This window comes from Muntiacus reevesi, chromosome 21 (genome assembly GCF_963930625.1).
Source record: "Muntiacus reevesi chromosome 21, mMunRee1.1, whole genome shotgun sequence".
In the NCBI taxonomy this organism is placed as follows: Eukaryota; Metazoa; Chordata; class Mammalia; order Artiodactyla; family Cervidae; genus Muntiacus; species Muntiacus reevesi.
In genome coordinates this window covers 33,056,522-33,073,477 of record NC_089269.1, presented here as the reverse complement: position 1 = coordinate 33,073,477, position 16,956 = coordinate 33,056,522, and the positions used below count along the sequence as shown (strand labels likewise).

General features: G+C 36.4%; 1 long non-coding RNA gene across 1 annotated transcript in view; it reads right to left on the bottom strand.

Moving 5' to 3' along the window:
* Positions 1 to 15,753, bottom strand: part of LOC136152359 (uncharacterized) — a 157,149-nt gene extending 141,396 nt beyond the window's left edge. The window contains exon 1 of the long non-coding RNA XR_010660200.1: positions 15,484 to 15,753. This is a non-coding gene — a long non-coding RNA (uncharacterized lncRNA). The remainder of the gene's footprint in view (positions 1 to 15,483) is intronic.
* Positions 15,754 to 16,956: the final 1,203 nt, after the last annotated feature.

Here is a 16,956-nt window from a genome sequence, read left to right as displayed (position 1 = left end):
AATGGGAGTTCAAGAGGCTATATTACTCCTCAAACATTTAAATACTTGCATCATAAGAAAGGGGGAGAAGTGGCCCTCAAAACACTCGTTCCTGGAGAGTATTTTAAGTCATGAATATTCTTGAACATCCAGAGGAGACTCATGTGCCACTTGAGAAGAACTGAATTCCTACCCTGTCCTTCACCAAGTATCACAGAACTAAAAGAACTCATGGAGACTTCAAACTCTCTAAAGTTAATTACCTTTCTGCATAATTTTGAAACTGTCGAGATTCTGACAGTAAGTCTAGAATAGAATGTGGTGTGAGAATTTGGTCAAGGGAAGGTACTTAGAAATAAAAGAAATATATTTGCTTAGGGCTAAAAGGATGGAAGGGATCTAACTTGTATTATTTCTTGTTATGAAATTGTTTTTCAATATGAGGACTTTATAGTTCTGATGTAGAACCACTGTACATCGATTTGACTCACACTCTGCTTTACAGAACTCAGCCACACGGCCATATTTTGCTCAGTTGAACCTGGGAAATGTGATCTGTCTGTGACCCTGAAAGAAAAATTTGAATCACTTATCCAAATAACACACTTCTGTTTTAATTACACATTAATATTGCTTGAAATTGTTTTTCAAAAGATGGTAATTTGTGGCTACAATAGAACTTAGGTATCTCTGTTGCTCTTCTCAAGTTCAAGGCCTCCAGAGATGTCATTGCTCAAACCCTGAAAAAGTTCTTGTTTTGGCAGCTGTTAACAGTCCCTTAGCTAATGAGATCAACTATAAGTGCTCTTTGAACTCTTCAAATAATTCCCAAGGATTAACCATCAAGAACATTCTGGCAGTGGAATGCAAAAATCTCTGGATTTACTCAGCAACACAAACAATCTCAAATCCACTTTTTCAAATGTTTTTGCATTAACTGTTTTCTCATTTCCATTCCCACTGCCTTACTTCAAGTAGCTCCCTGTTACTCTCTTCACTAATTTCTTTCCATACTAACACATTCTGAACACGGCTTTCTTTCTTAAGCTTATGCTGCAGACTTTGCAATGACTCTTAAACTATAAATACTGTGTTAAAAGTGAAAGTGGAAGTGTTCGTTGCTCATTGTGTCTGACTCTTTGTGACCCCATGGACTGAAGGCTCCTCTGTCCATGGAATTCTCCAGTCAAGAATATTGGAGTGGGTGGTCATTTCCTTTTCCAGGGGATCTTCCTGACTCAGGGATTGAGCCCAGGTCTCCTGCATTGCAGGCAGATTCTTTATCATCTGAGCCACCCGAGAAGCCCTAACAGAGTATTGAAGGTCTGTTATATTGTCATCCCCAGATATCTTCCAGACATCTTTATCGCTATCCCTAGCAGACTGATAATTACCTGGTACTATGTCACTCTTCATACTCTCCACCTCTGCCTGGTGGTGAGCCCCCTACCTGCTTCAAGTTCTGCCCAAATCTTGCCTCTTAAAGGGAGTTTTTCCTTTTAAGAGACTCTTTATCCGTCTAATACAGAACGTAATACATCTGGCCTCACACTAACATTTATTTATGTATAGTTCTACCTAAGAATTTGAGGGCAGAAAGTATGTCTTATTCATAAAGGTGTTCTCCACAGTGACTGACTTGAAGATTTGTAATTACAGAAACATGTTATTTGAATAAGTAGTTCAGGTTTTTGTTTCAGGGACACAGACCATATTTCCCAGATTCACTTGAGCAAAGTATCATGTGGTTGAGTTCTGAAGAACTCAGAGTATGGGTAGGATCAACATACACTTCCCCACCAGAATCATATAATCCTCTTATGTGTGAACTCATAATTTGAGGCTGTGGGAGTTGATATTGGTGGACCTGCAAGAGAAAGGATCCTGAGCAGAAAGGTGCCCAAAAATACCATCTTGGACTCTGCTCTAAGTTCTAAACTTCTAAGATGCTGCGGTTTTATCTATTACTTCAGCACATGTGGTCTTATGAGCCTAAGACTGCTGATTGATCACCTAATTATTACAGTGGAAAATAACAAATCATGGTGCAATGATCTTACTTTTGGATAGACTTGCTGGAATGACCCTGCTTTGAGGAGAATGGCCATCACGTCTTTTCTCCAGTGTGGAACCCACCCCTGTGCTGTTGCTTGGATCGCAAAGTTTCTCCACTTGGACACACTTACTCTTCTAGGAATTGCTACATCTACATGGAATTGGTCCACAGACCTTCCTGCTAGTACTGACTGAATCCATTTGGCTAGACTTTTAAATCTGTAGCCATATGTCTCAATCCTTTCCATCACTCAAGGCCTAGCAGATGCTTTGCCCTTACACAATGATTATTATCAAGTCTTTCAGAATGTTTTTGCCTTGTTATGTATTTCCATAGCATTCATTTGATAACACTTCAGATTCCAAATGAGTCTTTATATTCTGCCTTTTCTATAAAGTGTCAAAGAAACTGTTACTTAAGCCCTGCTAATGTCACTGTACTACTTGTGAGTGGGATTTATCCTCAGATATTTTTCTGTGGTTCTCAAAGCACCCGCCAGGGTGGCTGGAGACAGACTGGGAAAGTAGCTGGTCTGTTCCTGAACTGCTGATTCGCAACGTGTAGCATTCTTCCCGGTAAAAAAGTTAAAGCATTTAGGCTAATCCCCAAAACAGCTAATCTAGTTCAATAGTGATTATTTGAAAAAATTAAAAAGAAATGGGATATAATAGCATTATAAACAATAGTCACACTTTCTGCAAAATGAAGTGAACTAAAATAAGGCAAGGACTTTTTGAGAGAGGCAACTGTGTCTTAGCTATCTTTGATCAATGTGTTTATTGTTGTTCAGTCGCTCAGTCCTGTCTGAGTCTTTGTGACCCCATGGAGTGTAGCCCACCAGGCTCTTCTGTCCATGGCATTTCCCAGGCAAGAACACTGGAGTGACTTGCCATTTCCTCCTCTAGGGGATCTTCCTGACCCAGTAATTGAAACTGAGTAATTTCCTGCATTGGCAAGTGGATTCTTTACCTCTGAGCCACCCGGGAAGTCCTCAGTCTTGTGTTTATCTGTCTATATATGTTATGTTCCAAAATGTATGATAAATGCAAATTTCTCCTATTTAAAAAATCAAATCCCTTGAATCTAAAAGCAATAGAGGAAGTCAATTCCTCAAATTTTCCTAAAGGTTAACATTATTTTGAAGCTATATGGTTCATGATTCATGAATAATCTTTTTAAAATAAAATTGCAAAGACTATGCCTTCTGGTTCCTCATTTTTAATGGTGTCTGCTGAAATTTTCAAATCAGAATTCATTTTATCTGAATCTAATTCAAAGTATTTCAGTAATTTACACAGATAAAATGATACAGCATCCCATAATGTGTGTCTATCAACTACATGCACATGTTCGTGCATGTGTATCAGGCACCAGTGTGCTTTTCTAAATGTCTGTTTCAAACTAGTCATTTCTAATCATCCAATAGATAATTAAATTGATTTGCTAAATGCATAACAGTGATTAAAAGGTTAATAACATTTAGTAAGCATTGATCATTTTTTCTATCCACAGGAGAAAAGAATTCTAAATGTTGATTAAAGTGTTCTAAACCTGGGTGTTTTGAGCCATATTCCTGTGACATTTTCCCCTATGTAATTTCTAGTGCATAAACAGTACAAATGAATATTGATTGCAAAAATCTTCCTACGTTGCGTTGTGATATCCTCCCTTCAAGAACATATGAAACCTAATCCTACTAATTTGCATCTGACTGACAAGAAAATATTGATTGAGAAGGTGAGAACAATAAGAAAACCAATTATCAGTGTACATGAGGTATCTGAATTTAACATGGAAAATACTGATGTCAAAGAATACCATATTTAGTTTTGAGGTTGACATGTTTACCTCTGCTTTATTGAGGGAGCTATTTCACAGAAATTGGAATGGAATTCTGCTGAAGGGTGGACTGTGTTAGCAATGGGGAATAGTGTAGGAGAAATTTAAAGTACTAAGAAATGGCAGTACAATCAGAGTAATGAAAGGTTTGAAGGCAAAAAGGCATTTCACTTCAAAGTAACAAATTGTAAGATGTAAATGCAGAAATCAGCTATATCTCCCAAAAAGAAAATAAGAGAAGTCAAAAAATGGGTTAATGCAACTGAAAGGCCAAAATAAAACCATACAGACACCCGCACACTTACAGGAAAGACAAACCAATAAAAATATTTCATGGAAAAGTAAATACTAGGCTTCCCAGGTGGCTCAATGGTAAAGAATCTGCCTGCCAATGCAGGAGACACAAGAGATGTGGGTTCGATCCCTGAGTTGAGAAGATTCCCTGAAGGAGGAAATGGCAACCCACTCCAGTATCCTTGCCTGGAGCTCTTCATGGACAGAGGAGCCTGGTGGGCCACAGTCCCCAGAGTCACAAAGAATCGGACGTGACTGAACAACAGAGGGCAAGAACGATCTTGTTTGGAGTCAGGTAAACAACAACAATACCTCAAAAAAGCTCAATTAGATATATTTTGGATGAATCTGTGAACTAGAAAATTAACTGAAACTATCAATAGTTTTATAAAAAGAAATTTAAAGGCTTGAAAGAAAATGTCATAATGTCAAGGTAGTACTGTCAAAAGGTAAAAATCTTCATAGGCTTGGCTATGATTTCTCTATATTGGTGTCATTTCTGATAAAAAGATGGAGTGCACATAGGCATATGAAAATAGCCAGACAAAAAGGACAAAACATGGAAAAAACAGAATCAACTTGCCAAGAAGAGCACACCTGCCAAGAAGGGCTGTGCACTGTATGATTTAATCTGTGGGTTAAATCCATGGATTAAAGGAATATAGACGATGACACATAAGATGCCAAACATTTAAAAAATTAATAAGTAGCTTATAAACTACATGTTTCTCCTAGCGGTTTCTACTTCCTTAGTTATTCCATGAAATAAAAACAGCATTTCTACTAGGGTCCAGCATGTTAGTTAAAGAAGAACCAAATGCCAACTCAACAGGTATTCACTTATGGTTTTAGTTTCTTAATAGTTTTATGACTTGTCTTCATAATTTCATAACTGGGACAGTGAATTTATAATCCTAATAATAAACCAATGCATAAAAAATGAGGAAGTCAACTAAATTAAAGATTTGGAATTCTGAACATCAGGTTAATATAAAAGAAACCTGTCCTGAAAAAATATTACCTGAAACACATTTCTCAGTCACTCTACAAACTCAGGATTGATCTCGAACTGCATGTGGTTACCTAGTTCTTCTCTCCTGAAGGAAACCATTCCTTTTGTCACTGGAATAGACATTATGCTTCATCACTCAAATTAGTAGTCCCCAACATTTTTGGCACCAGAGACCCGTTTCATGGAAGACAACTTTCCCATGGACTGGGGTAGGGGGCTGGTTTCAGGATGATTCCAGTATATTACATTTACTGTACACTTAACTCCTATTATTATTATATCACCTCTACCTCAGATCATCAGGTTTTAGATCCCAGAGTTGGGGCCCCCTGATTTAAACCACTCTCATTATGACTTCTCTTTCCTAGCCTACTTGGAGAAGGAAATGGTAACACACTGCAGTACTCGTGCCTGGAGAATTCCACGGACAGACAGGCATGGCAGGCTACAGTGTGTGGGGTGGCAAAGAGTTAGACATGACTGAGTGGCTAACACTACTACTAATATCTAGCCTATCACCCACATCCTGAGTAATCCAAGCACAGATTCAATCCCATGACACACTTCTCTCTTAGACAGATTTTTCGTATACGCTGGAGGCTTTCCACAACAACTCTACACTTACATAATTCTTCTCAAGAAACTGACACAATCCACACAGCTCTCATTCTCAGTAGCTTTCCTGATTCTTGGGAAAAAATGAGGTCATCCTACTTGAACTATTTGCACTTGTGCCCATCAATCATACCTGCTGTTCTAGCACTAGGACTTGCAACAACCTCATCTCTGCATGCATTTTCTCTTTAGGCTATAATCATGGTCAATTTTCTCCACCAAATCCTTAAAAAGATAACTCTCCTTTAACTCTGAATCTCCTAATTAGCAACTTTCCTCATCCTCTTTCAACCAATATTCAAGACTTTCAACTCAACTATGATTTTTTCCCTAAAGAGAGAGATCTCAATATTTTGTCTTTCAAAGGACCCTTTTCAATTTTTAGCATAATAGATGTTCCCTGGTTGGTGTATCTTAAAATAGCACTTCTATCTTTTTCTTCTTAGGACTTATTACTTTCTAACATTATGCCACCAACATTTATTTGTTAATTCGTTCAATCTATCTTTTCTTTCTAGAATATAAATGACTTGGTAGTGGATTTCTTTTAAATGGCTATAACCTTGTCACATCATAGGGGGCGCTTCCCTGGTGGCTCAGCTGGTAAAGAATCTGCCTGCAATGCAGGAGACCTGGATTCGAGCCCTGGATTGGGAACATCCCCTGGAGGAAGGAACAGCTACCCACTCCAGTATTCTGGCCTGGAGAATTCCATGGGCAGAGGAGGTTGGCAGGCTACAGTCCATGGGGTCACAGAGTAGGTCATGACTGAGCAACTTTCATTTTCACTTTTATTACATAGTATAATGACCAAATAGAAAAATTGCTCAGTAAATATATTAAATAAGTATACACACACACATACACACACATATTTCTTTCTAATCACTAATTGTTTTTTTAAATTAAAATGCTGGTGAAGCAACTGCTGGTTATTCCCCTAAAATTCATTCTTCCTCTCTTTCTAATCACATGGCCACCCAAGTGGAAACTACATTTCCCAGTTTTCCTGCTTCCAGCCATGGCTGTGAGACTAAATTTAGGTGAGTAGAACAGAGCAGAATATCACATATAATTTCTAGGCTGTCTTCAACTTAAGGACAGGATGTGGCCCCCGCACTTTGGTTCTTTTCTCCTCCTGGGTTCCTGAGTGACCTGGAAGAGCAGAGTGGTCCCCTGGCACACACGGACTGGCTTAGAGCATGAGAGAATACAGTTTTGTTTTATTTGAGGAACTTAACTTTGCAATCTTTTTCTTTTTTTTTTTCATTTATTTTTATTAGTTGGAGGCTAATTACTTTACAATATTGTAGTGGTTTTTGTCATACATTGACATGAATAAGCTTTTAACACACGAGGATTCTATCATTCTCTCTGCTATTTTTCTGGTTATTCTTTATTTTCTTTTGAACTCCTCCTTCTCTATCTGTTCCTTAAATACTGATTTTCTCAAGGGTTCTTTTCTGGCCAACTACAGGGTTTTTTTGTTGTTGTTGTTGTTTTTTAACTCCAGTTTTACTGAAATATAATTGACAAATAACATTTTATAAATTTAACATATACAACATAGTAGTAGTAGTAGTGTTAGACTCGGTCGTGTCCGATTCTTTACAACCCCACGGAATGCAGCTCACCAGGCTCCTCTGTCCATGGGATTCTCCAGGCAAGACTACTGGAGTGGGTTGCCATTCCCTTCTCCAGAGGAACTTCCTGACCCAGGGTGCGAACCCAGGTCTCCTGCATTGCAGGCAAGTTCTTTACCATCTGAGCTACAGGGAAGCTCCAACATAATGATGTAATATATGTACGAATACACTGTGAAATGATCACCACAATGCTTACTTAACATTCATCACCTCATGTATTTAACAAGTTTTTTTCTCGTAATGAGAAGCTGTAAATTCTACTCTCCTAACAAGTTCCAAATATGCAATATTGTTAACTATGGTCCCCACGCAATACATTACACCCCCCAAGATTTACCTATTTTATAACTAGAAGTTTGTATCTTTTAATCACCTTCATTTATTTCCCCCTCCCTTCCCCCTACGTCTGGCAACCACTAATCTGTTATGTTTCCATAAGTTTGGTTTTTAGATTTCATATATAAATGAAATCATACAGCATTTGTCTTTCTCTCTTTGACATTTCACTTACTATAATACTCTCAGGGTTCATCCATCTTGTTGCAAATAGCAGGATTTCCATCTATTTCTATAACTGAATAATCAACTACTGTTCTTAGTTTAACCTAGTGATTCTTAAATTTTTTTAGTCAATGACAAGTTTGGTAATTTAAGGAGGATTTTATACACATATACATATACACATGTATATGGGCTTCCCAGGTGGCTCAGTGTTAAAGGATCTGCCTGCCAATAGAGGAGATGGTGGAGACCTGGGTTTGATCCCTGGGTCAGGAAGTTCCTCTAGAGTAGGAAATGGCAACTCATTACAGTATAGTTGTCTGGAAAATTCCATGGATGCTGGAGCCTGGTGGGTTACCATCCATGAGGTTGCAGAGTCAGATACAACTGAGTGCTGAGCATGGATGTGTGCTCACACACACATATGTAATCATATATATATATATATATATGAGAGAGAATCATATAAACATTGGTCATTTACATATAATTTGAAACCTGCTTTTGAACCCTCTAATTAACTATAGTAGCCAGATTACAGAATTTCTTGAGAAATACATCAATTGTCATGGTTGTCACTACCATTCATCTCTCAGGATATGTTTCCATCAAACTAAGACAATATCTGACAATTTGGCAGCCATATTAAACTCTTTAAACAGGTCTCTAGTGCACTTAGGATAAAATCCAAACTAGGCTGTTCAAAAGTGAGCCAGTACTTATCTCTGCAATTTCTTCTCAACCTCTCATCATCCCTAAAATTCTACTCTTTCCAATTTAAACTTCTTGCAGTTTCTCAAGCTCATTATATTCTCACTTTCATAATAGTGCACATCTGTCCTTTGCCTGGAGCCGTCCCCATGCCTATTTAGCTGTCCTTACTTCTCAAACGTACTTCAGCCTGACATCTAGGTATTCTGTCAGTGAATGGCCTTTTTACACCGTACCCACTCTTCCCTCATTGTCATTTACCTCTCAGGCTCCACCTCCCATGAATTCAGGGATTATCTGCTTTGTTCACTTTTACATCCTCACTAATACTTCTCACAGTTGATATATAGTAGGCCCTTAATATATATTTCTTTAATTACAATTTGCAAACTTTTCACAGGTATAGAAAATGTAATATTTAAAATGCTGGGTTAAAAGTAGGAATAAATCATATTTCCTAATGCATGATTCTCAACTGTTTTGAAGAATATAAATTTTTCAATGGGAAAATAAATATCTCCTCTCTAAATTCCTGTAATGCTTCATAACTCTCTTAAAGTCACATGCAAAACCAAGTTCTCAATGGGTATACTGTGTATTGTGTTCGTGTGTTCATCCCTCACAGTTTGCAACACAATTTCTTACATTTCTTGAAATGATTCCATAGTATATTACACAACCGAAGTATGGTTTAAAATATTGCATATAACAAGAAGGGATAAACCTCTGTTTTTATTTGCTTTATAATCAAGAAGACACTCTGTGAAGGGATCTATGGTGGGGAGGAACAAGGCAGATGGAATATATAAATAATGCCAATAAATCTATGAGAAAAAGACAAACAACCTAACAAAAACAAATTGGAAAGGTATAATAAGCCATTAGCCAGAGAGAGCATTTGAATTGTCAATAAATAAAGATGCATTCACATTAAAAAATGAGCAGCCTATTGTAGTCTCTTTCTAACTAAAGTGTCCATCCATTGCTCTCCTATCTTTAGGAATTCATTGGAAATCTTTCTGAATTCATTGTGCAAGCTAAGTTGCTTCAGCCGTGTCTGACTCTTTGCGACACTATGGATTATAGCCTCTGTCCATGGGATTCTCCAGGCAAGAATACTGGAGTAAGATGTCCTGCTCTCCTCCAGAGCATCTTCCCAACCCAGGGATCGAACTCACATCTCTTGTGTCTCCTGCATGGGTAGGGGTGTTCTTTACCACTAGTCCCACCTGCAAAGCCCCTGAGTTCATAGGAATAAAAGCAAATCAAGTTGAAGAAATTTAGCATACTATTTTACTCAACAGATATCCAAAATTAAAACACTGGGCAATATTAAAGGCTGGAAAGAATGTGGACCAAAGGGTACACTAATCACTGCTGAAGGAAGCAGAAATTTGTACAGCACTGTCAGAGAATAATTTTACTATTTATGAGAGTAATTTGGAGACTTGCAAAACTGAGACCACATATATCTCACAACCCAGTGATTTAACTTTTGGATATATACCCTAAAAAAAAAAACAAAACTCCACATGCTCAAAGGGGACATATACAAATAATGTTTTCTGCAGTGTTGTTGAAATAGCAAACATTTGGAAGTGACTTCAGTGCCCCTTCAACGTACAGTGAAGAAGCTTTTCATGTACTGCTCACATATTCTTCATCTTTAAAACCTTTTGACTCTCAGAAACTCATTCCTGCCCCGCCCCGCCCCCAACTAAACATACCCTTTACCAATATTGTCAGTTTGAATCCTAATCCATCAGAACAGATATTTTGAAAAGATACTAATGTTACAAATTAGCTAGAAAACTACAAAACAAGTCTCCTGAAGCCCTTTCAATAGACTCTCCTCCCCTCTTCTCTCACTATTATCGAAACCCATTCTGTAATATACCTATAACTGTAACCTATATATGTATATAATCATTTGTAAACTCTATACATTTATTTAACATGTATTATATGTAACTGTTAATAAAGTCAAAAGAAAAAGCCAAAAAATCCAAAGAACATTCCACAAACATTTTCCCATAGCACTTATCTCACATTCTTCTACTGTGCTTAAAGATAACTTTACTTTGGATTTAGAATAACTACACCAAAAGGTCATTTTGCAAAATACTTTGTACTTTACTGAAATTCTCTGAAATATATTCACTTGCTAAGGTATGTGGGGCTTCCTGATGGCTCAGTGCATAAAGAATCCACCTGCAATGAAGGAGACGCAGGAAATGTGGGCTCGATCTCTGGGTCAGAAAGATCCCCTGAAAGACAAAATGATAACCCATTCCAGTATTCTTGCCTGAAAAATCCCATGGTCAGGGGAGTCTGGCAGGCTACAGTCCAAAGGGCTGCAAAGCGTGGGACACAACTAGGCAACTAAGCATGCAAGCACCAGGGTACATGGATATTGTGACAGAACATTTACCTGTTAGACGTGCACTTGATATGCATCTTTAAAATTTTAGCTATCAAAAATAATGTTGCATTTTCTCAGAATACAAGAAACAAGAATTACCATTTGCCATTTATTCACTCCATGATTGGTTGATAGAGTCTGGTTTTATTTTGGTTGTTTTTTATACTTCCTAGAATTTGGATATTATAGCTAACCTCAGGGCTAGCTGCTTTCCATACATTATCTAAATCAGTGGTTAAAACAGCATTATGAGACAAGCGTAGCTATCAGTATCTTTGCTGGGAAGAAATGGAGACTTTTAAGAAATTAAAGACTTTTCCTAAGGTAATAAATGAGTTAGAACTTGAACCCACATTTTCTGATTCCAAAACTCATTGAGAAATGGGTTGGGAAACTTACAAAGATGTCAAGAATATGGCTTGAATCTCTTGTCTTTGCTTCCCACATATAACTGCAATAGCTAAAATATTAAATGAGATCATGTAAAAGTGATAATCAAAAACAAGCCAAATCCTTCTATGGGCCAGAGGTAGAGCAGAAATAGAAAATGAGCGGCAGTGCAACAGTTGGTTTTTGGAATACGAGACAAGCATTTCTCTATCTGTAAGGTAACTAGGATGCCATACTTGCACCACAAGGGTGAAACACAGTGCTATGTTTACTGATTAAAATCTGAGTGTAAGTAACAGGAGGATGAATAACCATCTCTCTTCCTGGAGCCATGGTTTACATAGTCTGCTCAGTAGGCAGGCCACAGGCAGCAGGTACAGTGTGGCAGTCAGCTCCTGGGACAACTGCTTTTTGACTTGGTGACTAGATATGGTACCCCCGTTATCAGAGATTCTGAGCTGGGAATGGAGAGGGTGCAGGGCCAACTCTATGACCATAAGAGTGGGGTGAGGCTAACAAAGAAAGAGAAATTTAAAGAATTTTTAAAAATCCCTCTCACTCAAGTTGAGACTAAAAACGAAAATTCCAAGACATGTAAAATCATATAAAAAGACTGTCAGGAAATTTTTTTTACAAAATCAGTCAATGAAGTCATTCCAGAGATATGAAAATAATAGATCAATTTCAGAAGTTCAAAATAAGCATGTAAGAAGCCTTGAAGAGATGAAGTAAGAAATATCTTCAATACATTTTATAAGAAAGTAGAGAGGAAACAATAAAAGTGGTATAAGAATTAATTAAAATTCCCAGGGAAGAAAATATAGTCAAAAAGAATTCTGGAATGGATACAGTCAAAACAAGAATTAGTAAATTGGAAGTAATCCACACACACAAAAAATGAGTAATGCGCACACAAAAAATCACAGCACAGAAAGATTATATTATGAAAGAGAATTTAAGAAATATGTATGATATATTGTGAAGCTTCAACATACATATACTAAGATGTTCTAGAAAAAGAGATTAGAGGTAATGGTAAAAGAAGCCATATTTGAAATGAAAATTCTTAAAATTTCCACAATTTAAGAAAGATGTTACTCCTAAGATCAAAGCTTCTAGAAAAATGAACAATGACTATGCTTTCTACCTCATAAGGAGGATAATAAAAACCATATGGTCACTCTCTACGAAAGTCTTTGAGGACTCATAATTTGTCAGAGATGATAGAATCTAATTCTGTAGATTCACTCCTATATTTTGATAGAATAATTCATCTGAAAAAACAAATTGATGAATGTAATTGAAACAAGAACACAGCCAATATGGCATTCATCCTCCATAGAGAAGGCATAAATACACTGCAACAGATGTCTACTGCTACCAGCATATAGAACAAACCCTGATATTTAATGACCATGAGATTTAAGGAAGTAAGTCAAAGAGTGTCATAACCCTAGCATATGTCCAGGCCACTCGGTCACTCTGTCCAGCGAGCTTACAAATACAAACACACCCACACACATACACATACACTTGGTGCGTGTATGTGTGTGTGATATAGTAATCTAATCACATTTAATCTAATGTGATACAGTAATATAAGGAAAAGACAGTTAATTACAAATATGTTTTATACTGGAATAAGAGAGAGAACTGGATATTAATTTGTGAACATATTTCCATTGTTTCCTGTTAATCTAACACAAAATTTAAACATCTATGGAAAAGTGGCCTTATATAAGAAAATATATACCTTCTTAAAACCATGGTTTAAAAATAATGCTATCGAAGACTGTAAAAGGTTTTAAAATATGCCTTCACCTCAGTAACTAATCAATAGGTAAATACAAATGGAAAAGACTAAAGAGAGTAGTTTAAGATTAAATGTTAAAACTTAGCAGTACATCTTCCTATCCTTTGTTTAACACGATTCATGTACTTCCATTAGAGGGAACCCCATTCTTTGTAGCCCCTCCCCAAAGCAGGCTAACTTCCTGAGTTGCTGTTTGAGATTCTAACCCAGGAGAATAATAAAGTTCTCTTTAATTTCTGGTCTCAGAATTGTTGAAAGGTAATAGGTAGGCTGTAAACTACTTTTTTTTTTTTTTTTTTTTTACAATCTTCATAGCAAAGGGAGAAATTTTCTAGGGCTTCAGTCATATCTTAACTTTACTTACTGAGACGTATTAAAAGAAAAACTCAAACAATTTACGTCTCCTGTTTTGACCATTTATATAAAGATCATAACAAATGGCATTATTTAATAATTGCACTTTGGGAGATTCTGATGATAACGTAATTTTAAAAACCTCAAAATGCTCAGGCAAATAAACACTTCAACATTTTCTCTTAAAAAAAAAAGGTTTTCACTTCCTTGCAACACTAATAAACAGTAAGAAACTGTGTATTAGGAAAAAAGAGAATGAATGTAACAGGTGACGAACATAATGAACTTGTTCTCTTAGAAAGGGATTTGTCAGTCACGTTTTGCAATTGTTGAAAGAAGCTTGTATCAAATCATAAGAATGGCTCAAAAATTATCCTTATAGTTTTTGTATAAAAGTCAAGATTATGACTTAGTTCTGCAACAGTTGATAAATTTTCCAGAAATCTTTAGAAATGAAGAGCAAAGTAATGCCTCAAAATTGCTCTCTAAGTAAAAACATATTTGTTCTTTCTTAAAAGCTTTCCTCCCTTTAGTGTAAAGTTTTATAGCTTCACAATTACTCCAATATTTTTTTTTCTTTTTTTTAATTTAGCAAACAGAAACATAAATCTCAAAATATAAGGAGTTTACTTTAGGAAATTTTATTTTTAAAATAATTTTTCAAAATTTGTATTGAAGAGGTACTCTTTAAAAAGTTTAAATGGACATGAAACACAACTACAATATAGAACTCTGTATTCTATCAAATCAACAATGCAGAAGACATATTTCCCCCCTCATTCATTTGGTAACATCTAATTCAGTCACCTTGCTAATAAAACTGCTTTTTAAACAAAGTCAACAATAGAAATAATATTTTGGCACTTATAAAAATTATAATACTGACTTTACAGTTTTTGCAGAAGAGTCTCTTCTATAACATTATAGGAGTACTCCCTGTAGACTCTGATTTTTATTTTATTTTTTTAACAAAAGCACATTTAAAACAGGATTTAAAATGTGGCTAAACTATGAATTAAGCACAATTTACAGTGAGGTATTTTTTTTCCCCCAGAAAAAACAAGCTTACTAACTTCTGGTATATTTGCATTGAAATAAAAACTCCTCAGCATTGTTTCACGATAATTAAAAAAAAAAAAAAAGACTGTGCAAAGTTTCTGCCATGAAATGTGACCAAACCAGGCAAAAAGAAACAAAAGAAGTTTGCACGCTGCTTCTCAAAAGAGACTTACACAATCTTTTGCCAGGAATAACATGCATAAACTCTAAGAAGGCAACTGTTGGAATCAAAACACACTTACTTTTTAATATGTAAAGATGCACTTTCCCCCCCTATTTTCGATTAAAAATCAGAGGACACCCCAGTGAGTCCCGCTGGCAGTCAGATAACACACAGGCCCTGACCCTTTAACTCGCTGGAATTCCCACACAAAGCTCTCTTCATACGGACTGTGCTATATATTCCTGAGATAAGGCGGCAAAACGTGAAGCCGGGTAGAAGTGACACAAAGTTGGACTAAATGAAATGTTTACATATATTCTGTCACACCACGGTTCCTTCATTACCTATTCCACCCATGCTTTGCCTAAAACAATATTTATTCAGGTTGAAGAGAAGCATGATTTAAACAAAAGGACAATTTTAAGAAACAGGACATGCAAGACAATACAAATAGTGTATTTCTCTGTGAGCACTGCCAAGTTTAATGTGAGATCAAGCAGAAACAAAACCAGATCGCCTACGAACTTGTAAGAAATGCTCCTGCTATATTTTTCCCTCAAAGGACAAGCGATTTCTTGTTTTACAATATAGAAAGTGTATTTCAAATAATATCTGAAATCTGCACTCACCATGAGAAAGCAACGGTTGCGCAGCGTTAGTGTGCTATTTTCTGCCCCCGTTCCATTTCAGTTTTGCCTAGAGTTGTCCAACACCCAATAGCCCAGAGCTGCCACCCAGAGGCCCCTTCCACGAGCTGGCTTATTTGCCTGTCAATCTGAGCCTCGGCTTCTGTATTATGCGGCTGTGCACTTTGCTGAAGTTCTAATATAATTTCCATACGCTTCCCACCGCCTGAAGTAGGTAATTTGTTCTCTCAGTTCAGTAAATACTCAAGTCACTTTTCGGGTAACTCTCTGAGTTCAGGCTTTAAGTCGTTCACCTTCAAGGGAGAGAGTTCTTGGTAAGAAGTGGGTGGAGAGAAGTTAAGCTCACTACAGGGAACTCAGAATGTAATCAGAACGCAGAGAAACTTCCTCTCTTTTTTTCCTTCCTTGCCAGTCTGAGCTGCTAGTGCCTCTTTCACAGAACTTAGGAATGTAAAGGAGGACGCAAAGAGGCCCCTCCAGACAAGCCTTTCTCAATCAATTAGCTTGCAGCCATTACATGTGACCTTAGGTCACACAGCATAAGTGTGTGGGGTGTGCCTTCGGGGGTCCCAAGTCTATTTATTACAGCTGAGACAACCAAAACCAAGCAGACACTCCTATCTAGAAATATTTTTAAGAGAAAATATGCTAAAGAAATGAAATAGACCAAAGCTAAATAAATATTCCAAGTTTTTTTTTGCAGGAACAACTCATAATTCAGTCAAAGATTTTTATTTTATTTTTTTCTATTAAGAAGTCCAAGACAAGGTATTTTTTTCCCATATTGGGTCAAATAAGATTTAGAACTAAGCAGAAAAGTATTTCTTTTATATTAAATTTCAAGCTGGGAATATAGAAATGACAAAATAACTAATGCACTGTATAGTCACAGATATCACTTAATAAGTTTGGTTCTTAGGTTTTGTTTTAGTTTCATTCTCTTTAAAGATACTGACTTATTATATCTAACCACAAAGTTAAACTACTATAAACAAAGTTCTCTAAGCTTAGGGAAATTGAAATCATACCACTTTGGGAGATAGGAATAGTTACTTTAAACTCTTTCAAGATTACATATTATCTTAATGTCACGATTTCTCTTATTCTCATAACCGCTTTAATTAAATTTTGTTTTGTTCTCTAGTTAAGACAAATGCTTCCTCTCTTTAAAATACACATAAAAATGAGGGCTCAAAATAACAGAAAACAAGTGAAATACTAAAGAGAAAAGTAATCTTTTCAAACTGCAGGTTCGTTTGAACTTCACACATTGTTTGCATATTCTTCAAAGAAAAACACTTTAAAAATAATAGCTACCAGCATCATCAATAAGATAATGACACAAAAATATGACAGAATTTTATTTCAAATCAAATTTATGATTCTGAATACTGTAATCCAATCAAAGAGTTGCATAGCATTTTATAGCAGTTATATAGACAATGACCACCCCCT